This window comes from Anomaloglossus baeobatrachus, unplaced genomic scaffold (genome assembly GCF_048569485.1).
Source record: "Anomaloglossus baeobatrachus isolate aAnoBae1 unplaced genomic scaffold, aAnoBae1.hap1 Scaffold_225, whole genome shotgun sequence".
NCBI lineage: Eukaryota > Metazoa > Chordata > Amphibia > Anura > Aromobatidae > Anomaloglossus > Anomaloglossus baeobatrachus.
In genome coordinates this window covers 39,881-45,893 of record NW_027441998.1, presented here as the reverse complement: position 1 = coordinate 45,893, position 6,013 = coordinate 39,881, and the positions used below count along the sequence as shown (strand labels likewise).

General features: G+C 52.9%; 1 pseudogene; it reads right to left on the bottom strand.

Annotated features, from left to right (window-relative positions):
• Positions 1–5,474: 5,474 nt before the first annotated feature.
• LOC142261473 (U2 spliceosomal RNA) lies at positions 5,475–5,683 on the bottom strand (annotated as a pseudogene).
• Between the last annotated feature and the right edge of the window lie 330 nt (positions 5,684–6,013).

Genomic DNA, 6,013 nt, shown 5'->3' with positions numbered 1-6,013 from the left:
CGCCTGCTGCCGGTTCCCACTCATCCCTGGGGGAGTTAGGCGAGTGGTATCGAGAGCTACATGTCGGCACTGATGATACCCCCATACACCACAAGGAAGGGGTATACCGGGTGGTACAGGAGTATGAGCGGGTTTTTAGCAAGCACCCTCTAGATTTTGGGCAGATTAAAGGGGTTCAACACCACATTCCTACCGGTACACACTCCCCTATTAAAGAGAGATACAGGCCTATTCCCCCTGCGCACTACCAATGCGCCAAAGACATATTGAGGAACATGAAGGAGGCAGGGGTTATTAGGGACAGCTGTAGTCCCTGGGCCGCTCCGTTGGTGCTGGTTAAGAAGAAGGATGGCACCATGCGGATGTGTGTGGATTACCGGAAGATTAACCAGATAACGCATAAGGATGCTTACCCTCTGCCCCGCATCAAAGAGTCCCTGGCCTCGCTGAGAACCGCTAACTACTTCTCCACCCTTGACCTCACCAGCGGGTACTGGCAGGTGGCCGTGGCACCGGAAGACCGAGAGAAGACTGCCTATGGGACCGTTTTGCTGTACTTGGATGATGTGATTGTGTACTCACAGACGTATGAAGCCCACCTGGAGCACCTAGCCGAGGTGTTCGCGTCCCTTGCCAAGTATGGGATGAAGTTGAAGCCCTCAAAGTGTCATCTGCTGAAACCCAGAGTGCAGTACCTAGGACATGTGGTTGGTGCGGAAGGTGTCGCCCCCAACCCCGAGAAGATCACCGCCATCCAAGACTGGCCGAGACCGACCACAGTGAGGGAAGTGAGGCAGTTTCTGGGCCTGGTGGGATATTACCGTCGCTTCATTAAGGGGTACACAAAGATGGCTGCCCCCATGCAAGACCTCCTCGTAGGACAGACCAAGGGTGGTAGATCCCTAGTAGCCCCATTGGTGTGGGAAGAAAAGCATGAGGAATCCTTCCGCCAGCTGAGAACAGCCCTGACCGGAGAGGAAATCCTAGCGTACCCTGACTACAGCCGCCCATTCATCCTCTACACCGACGCCAGCAATGTGGGCTTGGGGGCTGTTCTATCCCAGGTCTAAGACAGAAGGGAAAAGGTAATAGCTTATGCTAGCCGAAAACTCCGACCGACTGAGAGGAACCCTGAGAACTACATCTCCTTCAAGCTTGAGCTCTTGGCACTGGTGTGGGCTATCACCGAGCGGTTCCGCCATTACCTGGCAGCAGCCAAGTTCACCGCGTACACAGACAATAACCTGCTGACCCATCTAGATACGGCCAAGCTGGGCGCGTTGGAGCAGCGGTGGGTGACCAGGTTAGCCAACTACGATTTCACCATCAAGTACCGGGCCGGCCGTACCAACGTCAATGCCAATGCACTCTCCCGGATACCCCACCTGTCGGAAGAGGGGCCAGAGGATGATGACCTCGAAGAGATCGAGTTGCCTGCATTTCACCGGCCATTCACTGAGAAGGTGCACGTCTACCAACAACGGGTGAACCTGGATCCGCTGCCCCGACAGGACTGGCAGGAAGCTCAGGACCAGGCACCTGCTGTCCGCCTGGTCAAGACTCTAGTGGAACAGGGTTCTGCTGGGATAGACCCTGCTGCCCCTGCCGAAGCCCAACGTCTGTGGCAAGAACGGACCCGGCTATACCTACACCAGGGGAAGTTGTATCGCGAGCTGATTAATCCAAAGACTCACGAGAAGATCCGCCAGCTGGTGATTCCCCAGGCTAACGTGCCCACCGTCCTGCAAGCATACCATGATGGTGCAGTGCACTTCGGGTGGAAGAAGCTAGAGATGTTGTTAAGAGAGCGGTTCTATTGGAGTGGAATGCGGGAATCTGTGGAGGCCTGGTGCCGAGAATGTGGCCCTTGCGCATTGAGAAGGAAGGACGAGGCCAGCCAGAAGGCACCCCTACACCCGATCATTACACACCAACCGCTGGAGCTGGTTGCCCTTGACCATGTAAAGCTCACCCCCAGCCGAAGTGGGTACACCTACGCTCTGACCATCGTAGACCACTACTCGAGGTTCCTGGTGGTTGTCCCAGTTAAGGACTTAACCGGCCGCACCGCTGCTAAGGCTTTCCAGGCTTATTTCTGTTGACCGCATTGGTACCCGGAGAGGGTGCTTACCGACCAGGGTCCGGCCTTTGAAGCAGAGGTATTCCAGGAATTCTGCCAGTTGTACGGCTGCAAGAAAATCCGGACCACGCCTTACCTTGCCCAAACCAATGGCATTTGTGAAAAGATGAACCACTTGGTCCTGGGCCTCCTCAAGACGTTACCACTGGAAGAGCGGAACCTGTGGCTGGAGAAGCTACCTGACCTGGTCGATATGTACAACAACATCCCTTCCAGCTCTACGAAATGCACTCCAGCATACCTGATGAGAGCTCGTCCCGGCCGGCTACCAGTGGATCTGGAAATGGGCTTGGAAGCTTCAGAAGCACTCCTGTCGACAGCTGAATGGGACACTCGGCGGAGGACACAGTACCGACAGGTCCAGGAGTATGTTGAAAAGAACTTGTGCCGGAGTCGGGGACAACAGGAGCAGTGCTTCAACAAGAAGGCGCCTGCCGGTTCCTTCCAACCTGGGGATGTAGTGCTGAAGCGGAAAAGAAGGGCCCACAAGCTGGATGATCAATGGGAAAAAAACCCGTATGTAGTCCAGCCCACAGGATGGGAGAATGGGAAGGCCTACCAGATCAGCCGTGACCAGGGGGGGACTTTGGCCACGGTTTCCCGAGACCACCTGAAGAAGTGCCCACCAGCATTGAGAGTAGCGGATGAGGCTCCAGTTCCCAGTCCAGTGGAGAAGGAAAAAGAGGTAATCCACACCATGATGGGTGATTTTCCAGCAGACTGGCCTACACAGAACGGTGCGGTGATCCTTCCAGTGATACTGTTCCCACAACCCGTGGATGAAGAAATGATGGAAACGGTTAACCGCGAGCCAGTGCCCAGGGAGGTACCTGTACCCAGCTCCCCTACGCCTCCGCCTGCCCCACATGATAGCAGGGAGGAGGAACTGACTGTTCCCTCTGCCCCACTGCCTGTCACCACTGACACCGGACCCCGAAGGTCCACTCGCCCCAACCTAGGTAGACCCCCACTTAGGTACAGGGAAACTACTCTTTAAAAGGGGGGGGCTTTATGTGTTGAGTGTACCAGTTTGAAAGTTTTAAATGATAAGTAAAGATGATCAACCAAAGAAGTTTACCTGATTGAACCGTGATTAAACCGGCCGTTGCCGGCAACTGTTGTCCCCGTAGGGACTGTGCAACCATTGCGTAAGGAACTGCTTACGGACAAGCCCGAGAACTTGCAGGGCAACCACAAACTTAGTGCAATGTAAATAAAAATGTTTGTTGGCTTGACACCGTTACCGCCTCCGGAGAGGCTGATTTGGGAGGATGGGCCTGGAGGAAAGGGATGGCCTAGGCCCGCCACTACCGTAACCGGTGGCGATCCTCTGGGGGTTCAGGGGTCCCCTTGGACGTGGGCCCCCTGAAAGAGACAGAACCCGCTCGGGCAACTTGGTGCTGGACTGGGGTCAAGGGGTGCTGCCCGCTTCTTAGGGGCAGCATCAGGGCCAGGTTGTTTGGGTGGGAGAAGAGCGGAAGCTGTACCGTTGTAAAATGTTTATGATGCTTTTACATGTTTTACCGTTTTATTCTTTTTCAGTTGTGAAAATAAAACCGGTGATGGACGGGCAGCCCGCGGACGGTCTGCATTTTACTATAGGGGAATGTGGCGCCCTGGACAAGCCAGGTCGTCACAGGTACTACACCAACACACTCTACACTCCGGCTAGGCACACCGAAGCTAAACACAAATCCTAGTTGCCTTCCTCCAGGGGCTGATGTCCACACCAGGGGGTGGGCCAGGCGGTTGATCCCACCCACCGAGGAGTTCACAGTCCTGGAGGCGGGAAAAGGAGTCAGATTAGAGATCAGTTTTGGAGTTAGAGAAGTGAAGAGGAGAGGAGACTGACCGTGTCCGGGTGTGTGGCCCGGGCACTCAGCAAGGTTGGCAGACGGTGGTGACCTTCTGCAGGAGAGGCTGATTGGAGTGAACCGTACGGACCGGGGATGGGCGGTGGCCCGCCGGTACCAGATCGGGGAGTGAAGAGAAGCCAGCACCATCCGGCAGGGCCTACGGACCCCGACCAGGCTAGGAGTCGCCGTAAAACCGGTCAAATCCGTTAGCGACAGGAACCTCCAGGGTTTCCCAGCAGTCAAGACCCGATTGAAGGCAACAGCTCACACCGTAGAGGGAAGCACAGTCACCGCCAAGGCTACAGTTCCCAGGGCCAGAGCCTGCGGGCAAAAGGGGCTCCCTCAGCATCCATCCAAGCTGGGGAGCGGGTTACCGGTGGGAAGCCCGCTAGATTTTGGGGGAATAAAAGGGGTCCAACACCACATCCCCACAGGTGCACACCCACCCATCAAAGAGAGCTATAAGCCAATACCACCTTCACATTGCCAGTGTACCAAGGACATGTTGAGCAACATGAAGGCGGCTGGGGTTATCCGTGACAGTTGTAGCCTTTGGGCAGCTCTGTTGATCCTGTTAAAAAAGAAGGACGGCACCACTCCCCGTATTGAGGAATTGCTAGCTGCATTGAGAACTGCAAATTATTTTTCTACCCTTGATCTCACTAGTCACTATTGGCAAGTGTCCGTTGCTGAGGCAGACCGGGAGAAGACCGCCTTCGCCACCCCTATGGGTCTCTGCGAGTTCAAAAGCATGCCCTTCGAGCTGTGCAATGCGCCAGGAACCTTCCAGAGGCTGATGGAATGCTGCTTGGGACAAGATTTTAGGGTGTATAAAAAGGGAGATTAGATCCCGTGATCCCAACGTATTGTTACACCTCTATAAATCACTTGTAAGGCTACATCTGGAATATGGGAACCAGTTTTGGGCTCCACATTTTAAAAAGGACATTCAGAAGTTAGAGTCAGTTCAAAGGTGGGCAACTAGACTACTACAAGGAATGGAAGGCCTCCCATATGATGACAAGTTGAAAAAGTTATTAAGTGATTATTGGCTGCAATGGGGCTTTCTGGCTGGTGCCAGCCTCTCTTCTTAGCACACAGGAACCACAATCCCTACACCATGCTTCAATGGATTCTCTCATCCCAGCCCAGTAAAACTACATATTTTACACAGTCATAAGCAGCCAAAAGGGATCTATTCTATTCAATTGCAAATGATCTAGATAAGACTGAGAATAAGATACTGCACGGGACATAGCAGAGTTGGTCAAGTTGAGTGGAGATGAGTTTGCTATTTGGCACAGCTTTTTGCATCAATAAAGCAAGTAAAAGGTGTGAAAGATAAAAAAAAGGGTGAAAGTGTGAAAAGTGAATTGGCCAAATTGAGGTGCATATAAAGTTTTTGCTTTCTTTCAATTCACTAATGGGGCTCATTTGAATCAGGTGAATTGAGTTCTGCTTTTGGAAACTGGGTTAAGAAGGGGTGCACCGGTCCTGGAGGTACTGCAATACCAGGTCAATGCGTGGAGTGGACAGAGCAAGATTTTTTCCATCTCCTTGTTCTAAAAATCCATTTAATATATGGTCCCCAGAGAGGGGACGTATCAGATATTAAACTGATAAGAACAGATTTAATTTTTTTTTTTTTTTCTGTTTATCAGTAGGACTTCAAAATAACAAAGGTGATCGCCTCCCGTTGCCTGGGAACCGTCCAGGCACAAGAGGGCTATGTGTCACCAGAAGGCGCACACACTTCCTCAAGGCCGGCAGACGTGCAATCCCAGGCACCTTCCAGTACCGACCAAGGTAGCGTCCTCCGAAACTACACTTGATCTTAGCCAAAAGGCCGAGAAGCTATAACCCGAATTGGTTACGGCCTTGAGTGGCACCCTGGCCTATACCGGACACATCTTAGGGAGAGGGAGACAAACCCACGCCTACAGAAGACATTTTGTCACCCAAGCCAACCCTTGAAAAGGCTGTTTTGCAGAGCAAAAACAAGAAGAATGGTGCTTTT